Consider the following 17,188-nt stretch of genomic DNA (forward strand, 5'->3'; position numbering starts at 1 on the left):
CCCCTGTGAAATCTTCTAGCAAGCAATGCTTCCAATTGTTCCACATCTTCCTCATCAGTGCTATTGTCACTGGATACATACTTCATTTTTCTTCCTTTCTTTGATTTCACCTGTTCAACATCTTTCAGTGATAACTTGGCCTTAAAAGTAGATTCAACATTTTCAGGTCTGTAGTTATCAAAGTTAGATAACTCAAATGCAATGAGTCTACCTATTATACCTTCAAGACTTAGATTGTTTCCTGGTATACATCTTAGCTTTTGTATTGTTGATACTCTAATAGCATAGATAGGGAGCAAGGTTCTTAAGAACTTACTATTAACAATATCTTCATCCAGTTGACCACTCAAGCATCTTATTGCACTTACCACTTCCTTTATTCTTGCACCATACTGAGCAACATTCTCATTTTCTTCCATTTTCATGTCATCAAACTTTCCTTTAAGACTTTCTCATTTTTCTCTTTGAACATTCTAATCTCCTCCATAGATGTCTGATAGGGCTTTCCACATTTTGAATGTAGTGTCACATCCTTTGATATCATCAAATTCAGCATAGTTGAGTGCAGAGGCAATTTCCAGCATTGTTTGATTATGTTAGTGCTTGTTTTTCATGTCTTCTGCAGTAGGAGCACCTATTGGATCTACATGTTCAGTGACAATTGAATTTTGGGCATAATCTCCTATGGATCCAAGATGTAGCTTCATCAAACTTTTCCATGCAACAAAGTTGTCTTTCTTGAGCTTGGGAACTTCTCTCTTTGGCATTTTGATCTTTTCTACTTGTAGTCCCTTTAAACTGAATCAGCAGTCAGGCTCTGATACTAATTGTTAGAATTCTTTAGAATAACTGAGAGGAGGGAGGGGGGGGGGGGGGGTTGGTTTGTGAATCAGTTATCCAAGGTCCAAATGCCCTATTAATACCTTTTTACTACTTTTATTGAGTTCATCAAACTTAAATCAATCATTTAAGCAAGTTACAGTAAATCAATATGCAAAGATAAAACATCCAAGATCAACACATGACACAATGATTTATGTGGAAACTCAATTTGGAAAAAACCACCAGTAACATGCTACTTGATTCTCACTCTTCTGAAGTTATGCCCTGTTAAAGGCTTACAACACACTGTTAAATGTGACTCTATTAGAGGATTTCACCAAACTATTAGGAATGGGCCTGGTTAAAGGTCTTTAGAACATTCACTTGGAATGTCACCCTGTTAAAAGATTTATCTTATGGCTATTAAACCAACCTAAGTCCATAGGATTTAAACTTACTGTTACAATTTCTAGAAAGTAACGATAATGGTCTTTTGATCTGATATAACTTACAACATACTTTGCAAATTTTAGATCACACTTTCAATTCAATCCTTATGCTTGGCTTCAATCACTCCAGCTCTGTCTGCTTGTCTTCCTCTCAAGCTTCATCTCCTTGAGTCTTCTTACTCATTCTGCCAATGCAATCATCCTTGTGGTCGTCTATCCAAACAAAGCTCATGTGCTTTCTTCTCCTTAGCACCTTCTTCAGTACTTCATGGTTTTATGCTTGACCACCTTTCTCTCTCTCTCTTTTTATTAACTTGTCTTCTTAAATAGAGTTTTGATTTTCCTTTGCCACTCAATTCTCCCTCTCCAATTTTAGGGTTTCAAAATGGATTAGGTAGGATACAATGTATCTACCCCATATCTTGTTTTCTTCTAGAAACTCCGCTAATTGTATCCTTAAAAATGTTCTACATGGTGTTCTGTGCTAGCATCTCATCATTCTTATCTTCCTTTTAATTCACAAATTTCTAGACAACAACCTTGTCAGCTTAGATCTGGCGAATCTTTGATTTTCAAAATAATGCAGTAACTCAGCATTATTGAGTTACTGGTGCTTGGCACCTCTGTGTTACTTGGTACCTATACCTGCTCGGCACTTGATAAACTCTGTGTCACTCGACATCTGAACTTGCTTAGCATCTGAATTTTACTCAGCATCTGAAGTTTACTTGACATTTGAATTTTACTCATCATCTAAAGTTTACTCGGCATTAACTAGGAATTTTCTCAGCTCTTACTAGCTTGCTCAACTCCTTCTCTCTAATGAACTTAGTTGATCTTTACAAAAGACTTAGCTAAAACCTTAAATCTTTGATATTTTCTAGTGTGCCCATTCTTTGTATCTTATAGTATGTCATCAAATACACTTTTTCATCAATGGCTTAGCTAATCCTTGTACTTCATTACAACATCATAACTTCAACCTTTCTCTAGGTGTTCTAGTTACATCTTATTGATTGCCTCCTCCTTGACAATCAGCTAATTGATAGTATGTGGATCACTAAAGAAATTGTCATTCCTGCAAGTAGAAAGTTTGACATCAATGACAAAATAATGATTGAGGACATTCTTTACCAGTTTCATCATTTCAACCATTTCCAACAATTGTCACCAAAATGTTTTCTTTTGGTGTATCTCTTAGAATAATATTTTTCATAAATAATTATCAATGTGAGTATAGTTGGTGGTTATGTAATCCACAATCTTGATGTTTGATGATCAAAATTTCCCATTTGTGATCTTCACAAAAGTATATTTATAATCAAGCATGTGAGGTAGAAATTGAATGAATAGTTATTCCCGTTGATGTACACTAAAGGGAAAATAAAATGCAGTCCATCTAGGACAATATTAGGTATAATAGAAAAGCTTGTTGGAATCACATATAAATTCTTTCCTAAGGATTATACCATGAATGTTGGAAGAAGCTTTTGTGTTGACAAAGTCTTGAATACTGTAGTTGAGATATATCTTCTATAATCATTATTTTATTATTAATCTTGAATGAGGTGAAGGACACAAATAGAAATATAGCCACTACTTGATAAAAAGTGATGGGTCTAATAGTTATCTAGGGGTTGTGTCTCTCAATACTCAATAAAAGGCTTCATCAAAGTAGATGAGGGTTAAGGTTTGTATGTGAATCTAGAATTGGTAATACTTAGTAGAATTAAATGATGTTAACTCATTGCAAAGTGTATTGAGTAACTTTTAACTAAGGCGTACATTAAACTTATGGTTAATATATTTTATTAACTTGGTTTTAGTTTGAATATAGGTGATCATATTTTCAAAGTGTGATAGTATGTTTGGTGTAGGAGCACCCATATAAAGATTGTACATGTTGTTGCATTTCAAACTCTACCAAGTTATAGAAGTTATTGAGCACTAGAAATTGTTGCATTTTATGTCGAGTTCCCTCATATGTTGAGTTCCCCTATTGATGCCGAGCATCAGTATTTTGGATGTGATTTTTGGATGAGCCAACTTGAGGACTTTATCACAATTTTGTCATTAGGATAACATTTTTTTTGGGATTTTTTTAGACCATTGTGGGGTCATTCTTCTTTATTCTATATTGATCTAGAATATTATGTAAGTCATTTTGGTGGGGAGTCTCTTTGGGTCAGTTTTCCTATTTTTTAATAATCTAGAATGTTCCATAGACCATCCTAGCAAGTATAAATAGAGTTTTTGGGTTTAGGTTTAGTCAAGTTTTTGGATACATAGTTACAGGGAGAAGGAATCTTTAGGAAAGCAAGTGTATATATTGATCATTTGATGAATCAATTAGAAGAATATTGTTATCTATCTCTTTCTGGTGTTGGTTCCTTTTGTGTTTTCTTCTGTTGAGTTCATCTTTGAATCATTTTTGGTATCAAATCTTGGGGAAAGCTCCTGAGAAAATTGAATTTTATGTCTAGATCAGTGTTAGAAGCTAAAACATCAAACATGGTCGCCAATGCTAAACTGGCAAAGAAGATGCAAGAACATGAGAAAACTAATAAGTGGTTATTGGATGAATTTAAGAAGCTGAAGGGATAGATGGAAAAGAGAGTAAAGGTTTCATTAGAGCAAGAGGAAGAAGGGGAGAAAGAGGATACCCTGAGCAAGAGGTGGTTTGCTTAGCTACAGACCAAAGATACTTGATAGAAGCCCTTGAAAGAGTTGGCAAGAAGGATGCCAAAGGTGACCTATCCATCTTCTTAGGAAAGATTGATGTTGATATTGTTTCCAATTAGATAGAAGCCTTGAACAACCATTTTTGAATGTGAAAATATAGTAGAAAAGGACAAGGTAAAAATTTCCAAGTCAATGTTGAAGGGACCAACCCTCACTTGTAGAATTTCACCCAAGGAGAAAGGGTCAACGAAGGTAAGAACATGATAACTTCATGAGAAAGGATGTGTGCCAAGGTGAGAGAAACATACTTACATGAGGATTATGAAATTTAACTTTTTCGAAGGAGACAAAGTAGCTAGATGTCACAACCTATACTGACTAATTCCAAAAATTAAGCCTAAGAAAAAAATAGAGTGAATGTGAAAGTGTAAAAGTTTCTAGATGTCTCAATGGATTGAGGTTAAACATTCAAGAAGAACTTAATTTATTGTGTCTTGATACAGTACAAAAAATGTTATCAACTAGCATTGAAGGTGGAAGCCAAATTGAAAAGAAGGCAAGAACAAAATAGAAGAGGAAGAGGAAGAAATCAAAGGGGAAGAGGAAATTTCCAAGGAAGAGAAAAAAACCATGAAGACCATAAGGAGATAAAGCAAGAAACCAGTCAAAGTGAAAAAAATTTTAGAGGTAATTTTAGAGGTAGAAGAAGCAATTCAAGAGATGGATTTGGCCATAGAAGAGCAAGTTTGATCATCTGTTTCAATTTCAATAAGGAGGGACATTATGCATCTAGGTGTCTGAATAGAGCTAGTTCAAGTTCACAAGGTGAAAGAAGAACACATCTGGTACAAGATGATGAATACCAAGAGAAGAAGATGGTTGACTCAGATAGTGTACCTAAAAGAGGAGAAATTTTAATGATGAAAAGAACACTTTTGAAAGTGCCTACTACTATGGAACCAGCACAAAGGAAAATTATCTTTGGGATTGCTTGCAAATTTGGAGGTAAGGTATGTAAAGTCATTATTGACAAAGCATCTATTGAGAATTTAGTTTCTCTTGAGATGGTTTAGAAGTTAAAAATTAGAAGAATACCTCATCCTTTTCCTTATAAGGTTTCATGGCTAACAAAGGGCCAACAAACTCTTGTAAATGAGTAGGTTGATTTTTAGATTGGAAAGTATAAGGACATAATTTTGTGTGATATAGTTGACATGGATGCATGACACCTATTACTTGATAGGCCCTAGAAGTATGATTTGCAAGTACAACATGATGGAAAACTCAATATACACACCATCAAGAAGGATGGAAAGATGATTAGATTGATTCCAATTGCTGATCATGAAGAAATGGAAGAAAATAAAGAGAGGGAAACCAAAATTATGATGGTTGATAAAAAGGAATTCTTATGGGACGTGAAGGATGAACCTAAGCCTTGTTTTCTTTTGATGCCTAACCCACAACCACAAGAACCCATTGGAAATGACATAAAGGAGGTTGAAACAAAGAAGGAAATTCCTAATGAAGTGAAAGAACTTTTGGATAAGTATAAAGGTTTGATTTTAGAAGGTATGCCAAAGTCTTTACCACATATACAAGACATTGGTGATTGTATTGATTTCATTCCTAGAGATACTTTACCAAATAAGATTGTATACAAGATGACACCTCAACAAAATAAGGAGATTGCTAGACAAGTAATGGAGTTACTCAATTTTGGCATGATTGTGAAAAGCTTAAGCCCATGTGTTGTACCTGCTATTTTGGCACCCAAGAATGAATGAACCTAGAGGTTGTGCATTGATTCTAGAGCCGTTAATAAGATTACAATTAGATATAGGTTTCCAATGCCAAGAATTGAAGATTTTATTGATTGTTTGGGAGGTGCAAAGTATTTCTCAAAGATTGACTTAAAAAGTGGGTACCATCAAATAAGGATAAGAGCTAGAGATGAGTGGAAGAAAGCATTCAAAACAAATCATGGATCATATGAATGAAATGTAATACCATTTGGACTCTCTAATGCTCCTAGTACCTTCATGAGACTTATGAATGAAATACTCAAAGACTTCAATGGAAAGTTCATCATAGTATATTTAGATAACAGATTAATTTTTAGTAATACAAAGGAAGAACACATATAGCACATTGACATGGTTTTGAGAAGACTTCATGAGGAGAAATTGGTAATAAACTTGGAAAAGTGTTTTTTCATGCAAGAGGAGCTAACATATCTTGGTTTTGTGATCTCCCATGCTAGCTTGAAGATGGATAAAGATAAGGTAAGTTTTATACTATCTTGGCCACCCCCAAAAATAGTTGGAGATGTTATAAGCTTTAAGTTTTATACTATCTTGGCCACCCCCAAAAATAGTTGGAGATGTTATAAGCTTTCATCATCTTGCTACATTTTATAGGAAGTTCATAAGAAATTTATGTCATATATGTCCTCCTATGTCAGAAACTGTAAAAGAAGGAAGGAAGTGTAAGTTTGCATGGAGTCAATCAAAAAATGAAGCTTTTGAATTTCTTAAGAAAAAGGTTAGTGAGCACCCAATTATTTCTTTACCTAATTTTAATAGAGTTTTCCAAGTAGAATGTGATGCTAGCAAGTTTTCCATAGGGGCAGTTCTTAATCAAGAAGGAAAACCAATAGCTTTCTCAAGTGAAAAGCTCAATGAAGCCAAGAAAAAATCCTCTTCATATGACTAAGAAATGTATGCATTGGTTCAAGCTCTCAAAAGGTGGAGACATTACTTGTTGCCAAAGGAGTTTGTTGTGTATACTAATAACCAAGCACTTAGTTTTCTGAATAACCAAGACAAATTAAGTCATAGGAACATGAAATGGGTGAAGTATTTATATGACTATACCTTCACCATCAAGCATAAGAAAGGCATATCAAACAAGGTTGTTGATGCTCTTAGTAGAAGGAATATAGATGTCTACCAGATATAGCTAGAAAGTGTGGGAATTAAAGCACTCAAGGACATGTATGTTATAGATCTAGATTTTGGTGACATCTACAAGGTATGTATGGAGTTTGGTGAAAGATAGCAAGCTTATTTCCCTAATTTTTTGATACAAAATAGACTTATTTTCAAAGGAGGACAACTATGTGTACCCAAGTGCTCTATGAGGACAAACATTATCAAAGAGAAGCATAGTGGAACAATGGGTGTACATTTTGGTTGGGATAACATCTTAGAATTGGTTAGGAGGTACTACTATTGGCCTAAGCTTTAGACTGGTGTTAGAAACTTTTTGGAACCATGTATGATTTGTCAAAGGGCTAAAGAAAGGACTAAAAATGCAAGGCTTTATCAACCTTTGCCTATACCATCTAGACCTTAGGAAAGCATAATGATGGATTTTGTAATGGGGCTGCCACATATACAAAAGGAGCATGATAGTGTATTTTTTGTAGTAGATAGGTTCAACAAAATGGCTCATTTCTTACCATGTAAGTCAACCAATGATGCTTCTCATATAGAAGATCTCTTTTCCAAGGAAGTCATAAGGATTCATAGCCTACCTCAAAACATGGTTTCAAATAGGGATGTGAAGTTTGTAGGACACTTTTGGAGAACTTTATGGAGGAAACTTGGAACCAATTTATCATTCTCATCAGCCTACCATCCTCAAAGTAATGGCCAAAAAAAGGTAGTTAATAGAACATTGGGTAATTTGTTAAGAACACTCACAAGACAACATGCATCAAAATGGGATGTAATCCTACCCCAAGCTGAATTTTCATATAATGAATCCATCAATAGAAGTAGAGGAAAGTCACCATTTCAAGTGGTGTATGGAATTCATCCTAAAGTGGTCTTTGAGTTAAGAGACATGAGTTCACAAAAACAAGTTAGTTTCCAAGGAGAAGAATTTGCTACAGCCATAAAAGATATCCATGATGAAGTCAAAGCACAACTCCAACAAACCTCTGACAAGTATAAGAAGCATGTAGATAAGAATCAGAGATACTTACAATTTGAAGTGGGAGATTTAGTATGGGAAAATCTCAAGAAAGAGAGGTTACCAAAAGGTATATCTACCAAGCTTATGTGGATAAAACTAGATCCTTGTCAAATATTGAAGTTTGGAACCGATTGCCACCTGAGATTTGATTGCCACCTAAGATTGGCATCTCTCCCATCTTCAACATAGTAGACCTCACATCATTCAAAGAATCCAATGAAGAAATTGATACATGATATATTGTTGATACAGAAGACATTAAACATATACCATTTAAGAAGGCATCACAACTAGAGAGGATACTTGACACCAAAGTCGTAAAGTAGACAAGAGGAAAGGAGTCCAAGAAATATTTGGTAAAACTCAAAGGTTATTTGGATGTAGATGTTGTGTGGATGACTAAACAAGATATCAAGAAGTAGGGTACCACTCTAAAAGGGCTCATCTCAAGTGGGCTTCAGATAAAATTTCCTAGGGAGTATGGTGCAGGAGCACCCACATAAAGATTGTACATGTTGTCACATTTCAAACTCTATCAAGTTGCAGAAGTTATCGAGCACTAGAAATTGTTGTAGTTTATGCCAAGTTCCTTCATATGTTGAGTTAACCTATTGATGTTGAGCATTAGTATTTTGGATGTTATTTTTGGATGAGCCAACTTGAGGAATTTATCCTAGTTTTGTCATTTGGATAAGATCTTTTCTTGGGATTTGTTCAGCTCATTGTGGGGTCATTTTTTGCCATTCTATATTGATCTACAATATTCTATAAGCCGTTTTGGAGAGAACTCTCTTTGGGTCAGTTTTCCTATTTTGTAATAATCTAGAATGTTCCATAGACCATCCTAGCAAGTACAAATAGAGTTTTGTGTTTAGGTCTAGTCAAGTTTTTCGATACAAAGTTAGGAGGAGAAGAAATCTTTAGGAAAGCAAGTGTATATACTAATCATTTGATGAATCAATTAGAAGAATATTGTTATCTATCTCTTTCTTGTGTTGGTTCCTTTTGTGTTTTCTTCCATTGAGTTTATCTCTACGTCAATGTTCCTTGATTATGTAATCCGTGAAAGAAAAGAGCTCCAAAGGTCCAACATATAGTGGATGAAGATTGATTTAACCCTTGAAGATTTTGTTGGAATGGATAACTTATAGTCATTAATTAAAGATGCATTGATTCATGCTCCTACACTAAGAGGTTGAAATAACTTATTTTTCACAATCAAATGATGAAAATTAAATTTCATTCTACTTAAAAATTAAGACATAGAGATTGAAAGTTAAAATATTTTAATCAAAAAATATTTAAATTATTTCGTAGTAATTGTAACCATTAATTTCAAAGGAAGAAAATAAATCATATATAATTTGTGTAAACATAATACCTTTTCTAAATATTTCATAAATATAAAAAATATTTAATAAATTAAATTTAAAAATATTTATCGAACTTAATTTATAAATAGTTATTAGATTCAATTTACAAAAAATATATTTTCAATGATCTAATAATAATAATAATTTTACTTATTGATTAAATTAATTTAAAGTAATAAATAAAAACAAAAACCCCTTTTAACTATATTTAACAATTATAACATGACATATGAAAAAAATCGTACAAAAGTCACATTATCTTAAAAGAAATCTATTTGTGTAGATGAAAACAATAAAATTGTCTGCAAATATATGTGTAGGTGACAAGGTGAGCCAAAAAAATGTTGGAGGGACTCAAAATTATCATTTTTTTGTGTTTCTCTAGCTTGCCCTTGATTGGATGGAAGAGTTTTTTTTCAAATTAATTAATTGAAAAATAAAAATGGATGTTAAAACTGAGAGTGGAAAATAAGAAAAGGGAAAAATAGACAACAAAATAAATTAAAAACTTTATAATCTATTTAATTTGTTTCAATATTTGAAACACTAATTAATTAAATTTGAGAAAGAATAAATAAATACATTTATAAAATAATTTTTTGGATTCTTTTAGTTTTGTGTGGAGGTTCAATATTCAAATTTTTGTGAGGATGTTTTAGTACATAAAGTTGTGTTGAATGGAGTCTAGGTATTTAACTTCAATTGCAACAACTGTAGAAACATATAAAAGTATATGTTATTATGACAAATTGAATTGAAGAAGGTTTTTTTAGACAACATAAAATCCTACATTGCGATCACTTTCAACCATCCATTGTAGGGTAAAGAATATTAAAAATAAATGTTAAAGAAGTATAATATCATAACGATCACTTTCAACATAAATAATGATATCAACAACTATAGTGGTGGCCAACTTGGGAGATTCTAGGGCCCTGCTCTCTATTGTATCTAAGATTAACCGTCCTACCCATAGGCCATTTTAAACATCATATAGTAAGAAAGACATTAATCTTTGAAAAATAAATCCACTTTGACTACTTTTAACACTTTTAGCCCAGGAATCAATCCTTAGAGTGTGATGTTTAGGTTGTTCCTTATCAGTTTACCTCCCCTACCAATCTCTAGTAGTACTTCTTATAGACCCTGAAAGAAATTTGCAATCAACATCCTAGAAACCAATAATAATAACATCAAACAACCTATAAAAATAATAATAACATCAATCTCCTAGTCCCATTTTGTTGTTTCTTGATCCTCTTCTTCTTCAACACTTTTTTTGGTAGGGTGCTCTTTGCATAACATAAGTGAGAACATGTTACATTGCCAGATGTTGGGGAAATATTTAGTAGGCATAGCAGATGATGGAAAGCTAGAAAAAGATACAATCAACATGGGCAATTGTATGCTTAATGAGATGAATCTTGAGGAATGCCTTATGAAAGATGGAGTTGTCAGGGAGGATAATAACTATGTCACCATTAGCTTTTATAATCTAGATTCATCCTAGACTTACATATCTAGGGATATGTACAACCAATTAAGATTGAAATCTATTGAAATAAATTGAGACTACAATCTTTTCTCATCATTGTTTTTAATTAATATACTAGAGTAATGTTGTTGAAGAAAATATTAGAGCTACTGCACAATTTGTCAAATAACAAAAAAGAAGATCTTGGATAGCAATTTCACAAGGTCACATCAGAAAGGGAATGACATGTAATCCTCAATCATCAAAAAATGAGAAGAAAGATTGATGATATGAGTTGCTTAAATATCTTGTCAAAACTAGCTCAAAAGTTGGACTAGGTATGTCAAACCCCATTAGGGTGTGGTAGTTACCACAGGGACTGAAAAGGCCCAATTTATTACACATGTAGTACAAGGCTTCATTTTTTGAAGTTCTCCAATGAAAAATAAAAAAAATTAACATCCTAGAGACAAAGAATATCTAGGTGATAAAGCCTTCATCTAGTATCACAAACAAAATATTTTCTAGGGAGGTTTGTGAGTTTATGAACATTCCATGAAAGAAAATTCTTGATAAAAAGTCTTGAATGTCCTCCATTTCCCCAAGGTAGGATAAATTGCTATGAAAGAAAGTTATAGTGGGTTTGAGAGGATAAGAATCTCCTATTGAGATGAATCTCTAATATTCCCCACCATCAATGTTCTTTGACTAGTCATCCAAGCTATGAGAGCATTGAAGATATTAGGATGAAATCATAAAATCATATTGCAAAGTACAGACTCAAATGGACTAGAAAACACTCATAGAGGCTTTCATCATCCCCTGGGAAATAGGGTTTGAAGGACACACCATGAGAAAAGAAACCTTCAAAACAAGAGGAACCATATTAGGGGTTGGCCGAACAGGCTCCAAGGAAGGCTAAGAAGTAGTTGATAAAACATTTTTGAAAGCTGAAGAATTTTTTCCCTTATCCACCATAGTCGTCCATGCATCTTTTTTGGGGGCCTCAACTGGATTGAGCTATTTGGGAGGCTATTTTTTATACTCAAGCAATGAGAAATCCTTGATCTTAATCTCAATAGACTGACACTGATAATAAGTGTTCAATAAATTTAAGTAGAGAATCTTGACCTTATGGGTGAGGTGGTATTGCCAATCTAGATATCAATCATTTATTTAGGTCTTGTGAAGGTCAACTCTACACAAACTCTTCTTTTAGGCTGAGTGTTATTAAATTTAGCATGCAATATGTAGATGACCTTACCAACAGTTTGTGAAATAGCATGAAAGAAGGACCAACAAGGCAATGGGAGACTAAACACTTATCCCACATAGGGACTTAATGCACTTTTTCATTTTGAGATGGTAAAATCTTGTGATCACCTCTGCAAAAACTAGGAGGGAAGACCCAACAGTCTAGGGACCACAAAAAAATACCTAGTTAGTTTGGCTAGGGATAGTAAATGGAAACAAAAAAACCCCTTGGTGAGGCTTTGTATGCTTTCAAGACATATTTCATAAGGAACCTAAAATTTGGCAACCTACTCTCTAAGTATGCTTTCAGAAGGAATGCAACCCACAAAATACCTTATTAGGGTTTTCTTCTCAAGTCATGCACATGTATTGCCAAGATATTAGCATTAAGAAAAATATCAAGAGAGGAATAACCTTGTGGAACACCTTTGGTGCAAACTTGTGGGACATTTTCTTGGGGGAGGCATCAGCACCAATAGTAGAAGCTCCAGCATCAACATCAACTGCTTGACCAAAACTGACCAAAGCTATTATAAACCTGAAAAATCATGCAGTAAATTTAGTATGATAGAAACAAGACACAAAAGGATTCAAGGCAAGAGCCGTATAGTTTCTTAAACCCTAGTAGAGTGCATCTACCAAATTCTCCGATTTCCCAGATCTAAGTGAACATTTTGACTACTTGAATGTTTTTTTTTTTTTAATTTCTTTGCATTGTATATGATTTTGATTATTTATTTAATTTTATGTCATGTATAGATCCCTTAAATAATATACTCTCTTTAAAATAATACTTTCAACCAATGAATACGAATAGAAATAAGAAGATATCCATATACATCCACACTTGAGAAGTGAAACAAAGAGAATCATTCGAAGACGGAAGGGAAGGAGATTAAAATAGCTTTATTAAAATTTGATTTTTGGAACATTTTGATCAAGAATGAAAATAATTTCATCCATGATCTTGAAGCACTTAAAGCGAGATTTTTTACTTAAACATAATATTCAAATGACAATTCCAAACCCAAATCCAAAACTCAACCCAACTCCTACTTTCCACCAAGCATCATCCAATTGCTCATCATTTACATCTTGAGTGTGAGTAAAATGTGGAGAAGGAGAAGAGGAAAAAATTGTGTTGACCTAAAGTCCACAAAGATATGCATTGTTGGAAAATGATCTGCCATTGAATGTAAGAAACTAAACCCCTACTGGTATTCTACCAAATAAATTATTATAAGATACATTGAAGTAACTCAAATATGTAAGAACTTGTAGCTCTCTAGGAATATCTCCAATAACATTGTTCTTTGAAATATCAAGTGATTCCAATTTCACAAGATTTCCAAAAGAAGTGGGAATTGTTCCATTGAGATGATTTCTTGATAAATTGAGAAACTTTAGGCCAATGAGGTACCCAATGCCTTCTGGAATATTACTTGAGAAGTTTTTTCCAGAGAGATCAAGACATCGAACCATTGCCAAAGATTTTTCATACTCTAGGAATTGGCCTTTGTTAACTATTTCCATCTTCTCTACGTAAGGCTTTGAGCTAGAATTTGAATATTGAAGGACATCTAAGCTTTCTGTTTGATTCTTCATTGCTTCCAAGTTAGTCAAGCTACTTGGAATAGCTCTAAACAAATTGTTATTTGACAAAACCAAGACTTGAAGATGTTGTAGTTTTGTCAATTGTAATGGTATTTCACCCGTGAATCTATTTGATCTGAGTACTAAAATTCGGAGATCAGTCAACTTACCTAACCAATTTGGGATTTGTCCATCCATGTTATTATATCCCAAATCTAAAATCTCTAAAGATGTACACTTCTGAAATGAAGATGGAATTGGCCCTTGTAGTTGATTACCTCCTAATTTTAATGTTTGAAGACAAACCATGCTCTTGATCTCACCTTTGAATTGATTTTTTTCTAGATTCAATACCTTCAATGTTGTTGAACAATTACCAAAGCTTGCAAACAAATTACCTATAAACTTGTTCTTCAACAAATCTACAACCTCTAAAGGAGGACCTTCACAAATAGAATGTGGAAAGACACCGTTGATTCTATTAGTTGCAAGTGACAAATAAATGAGTCGGCTAGAGCTATGTTTCTTTTGGCTTGTTTGACTAATCTTTTCAAACTGGTTCTTTGACATGTCAAAAAACTTTACATTAGGATGTGGCATGAGAATATTCCCTTGCAAATTATTTCTATGTAAGTCCACATACTGAACATCAAATGCACTGAACTTTGAGGGCAGTGCTCCTTCAAATTTATTGTGTGAGAGATTGAGTCCCTCCAAGACTGTGAGGTTCGACAACCACTCAGGAATATTTCCCCTCAAAGAATTATTAGATAAGTCTATTTGCTTTATGTTGTATTGAGTGGATATGAAAGATGGAAAATCACCATGCAAATTACATGAACTGAGATACAAATATTGGAGCTGAAATATAGGGATCCAATTGGGATGGATATCTATTATCAAGAAATTATTGGAAAGATCCAATATTTGCATTTTTGTCAAACCATCTAACTGAGAAAGTGAAAAAGTTCCACCCAAATAATTATTGCTGAGATAGAGGTGCTTCAGGGAAGATAGATTACTGATAGTAGATGGCAGACTCCCATTTAATTGGTTTGACATGATGGAAAGTTTCAACAACTTTGATAGTCCACATAAAGAGCTCCATGGAATATTGCCTCTAAGTGAGTTATGAGAAAGATCCAAGATGGTCAATGATAACATATGTCCGATAGTAGGAGGGATAATGCCTTCAATTTTGTTATGAGAAAGACCTAGCGTGGTCGATGAGGACATATTCCCAATCAAATTTGGAATCACTCCTCCCACATTTGAATCGACAATACCAAGCATGCTGAGTTGGGAAGCATGCTGCACTATGGAGGATAGGTTTACTCTGAGATCAGGGTTGTAGAACAAGTAAAGTTTTCTCAGGTGGGGAAGAGCTAACACGGTGGAAGGGATGGAACTACGGAGACTGTAGTTGTAGAGCTCGAGGGTAACCAAAGATGTAAGGTTTGAAATCCAAATGGGAAATGGTTGGTGGGCGACGTCACTATTGAAAAGGTGGAGATGGGAGAGGGAGGTGAAGTTGACAAGAGGAGAGAGAGTTGTACCTGACACCCCTGACAGCCATAGTGTTGTGAGGTTGGTGAGGGACGCAACATTGTCGACCAATGCACCATCACCTCCACTAGATGTAACATTCACATGGTTCATGTGGAGCTTCTCCAAGCCTTGCATATTTCGAATCCAGGAGTCTGATTGCCTCATCTCCAGATGAGGATTGAAGGAGATGTCCAAATATTCCAAGGTAGATATGTTCCCAATCTCACTTGGAATCCGACCAGTAAGCCGACAATCAAAGTGTTGGGTGATGCGACGCGCTCCCCAGTACCAATTGTAGGGCCCATTTGCCGTTGCACCAAAAGCCATGACTGCCATGACTGTTAGTGAACATGGAACACCACATAATTAACCACCTATGGATAGGGGAGTGCATTGCATCACCCAACAATAATTGAGTTTACAATACATGCAATCAGCATTTATAGATCACAAATGATCAGCTGAAGAGACAAAATAAATGGAGGGAAAAACACAAGTGTCTGTTGGCCTTCACAATTCATTCCTCTCAGTGACGCTCCAAACATATTGACAACAAGATGACACCATTGGAGTTGGTGCACTCAGATGTCTTCGGTCCAACAAAGGTAACCTCCGATGGAGGCGCAAATTTCTTTGTTTCTTTTCTTAATGATTGTACTAGAAAGGTTTGGGTTTATATGATGTCTAGAAAGTCTGGGTCGAGAAGGCACCGGGGAGATTTGAACCCATGACCAGGCCAAAACCAGGCTCTGATACCAATTGTAGGGCCCATTTGTCGTTGCACCAAAAGCCATGACTTCCATGACTGTTAGTGAACATGGAACACCACATAATTAACCCCCTGTGAGCAGGGGAGCACGTCGCATCACCCAACACAAAGAAGCTCAAATGGGTCAATCTAGCGAGGCTAATGGGGAGATGTGAAGGGAAGGGGAGTGGGAACAAGTCAACATAACTGAGGTCGAGGTACTCCAAATGGTGCAGCTGGAATAAGGCAGAGAATATCTGGCTGCTCGAATTCTTCACCGCTCCTGACATGGGATAACCATGAAGATAATGATGATTATCAGAGCTGGTGCTAAGATCGAGACGAGCCACGTGGCCAGAGACCCTGTGGCAGGCGATTCCCAGCCAGGAGCAGCAGTAGAGCCCCTTCCATGAGCTCTTGTTTGAGGCGGAGGAGAGCACTTCTTTCTTCAGGAGGGCACCCTCCCCATGAGATTGAGGTGGATGAGGAGGAACAACAGGTGCTCAGCATGTCCATCAAGAGTAGCACCAGCAGCAGCAGTAACAAGTATTTGCCCATCTTTTACTTGAGACGCTACGAATTGAGGCTTCCTCTTCTGTCTATCAAATTGGTTGCAAATCGATGAGCATTTATTACACAAAAAAACCCACACACGCTGTGCCTTGAGTACGTCAATTGTTTTCTCATCGTTCCAAACAAAGTCTTTGCTGAGTAGAAAATATCAAGACTCGAAATTTCTGTAGTCTTTTTATGAATGTACAGAAAAGTATTTGAGAAATAATTTCCACACAAAATCGCTTTCCAGTTTTCAATGTATCTATCAATTTCAAAGTGAAGAGTGCGTGTCACTGAGTGCCAGTTCTCAATCCTTTCTTCTATAAAATACACTTCCTTTCTATTTTACACTTATTAGGGAATATGAGAAATCTCCCAGCCCTTTGAAGTTGTGTTTGAAATTGTAAATTTAATTAAGGAAAAGGTTGGAAAGATTAGATAATGCCTGTTATTATTATTTTGAAATTGATTATGTAAATTAAGTTAGTCAAGATATGTAACAGTAAAAAAATATATTGTTATTTATTAGTTTTGAAATATTTAAGAAAAGCTATTAATATTTTTAGTTATTATAATATTTTATTATTTTACATAAAATATTATAATATTTCATTGTTTTACATTTACATAGAATTTTTTTTGAGAGAACTAAAATAAATATGATAATTTTTTATTTTTTATTTTCAAACAATACATATAGTTTAACATT

General features: G+C 34.7%; 1 pseudogene; it reads right to left on the reverse strand.

The window, feature by feature from the left end:
* Nucleotides 1-12,913: 12,913 nt before the first annotated feature.
* The window catches only part of LOC149564983 (uncharacterized), a 44,546-nt pseudogene continuing 40,271 nt past the window's right edge, over nucleotides 12,914-17,188 (reverse strand).

The sequence above is a fragment of the Cupressus sempervirens genome, chromosome 3 (assembly GCF_028749045.1).
Source record: "Cupressus sempervirens isolate cs-2001-9-10 chromosome 3, ASM2874904v1, whole genome shotgun sequence".
NCBI lineage: Eukaryota > Viridiplantae > Streptophyta > Pinopsida > Cupressales > Cupressaceae > Cupressus > Cupressus sempervirens.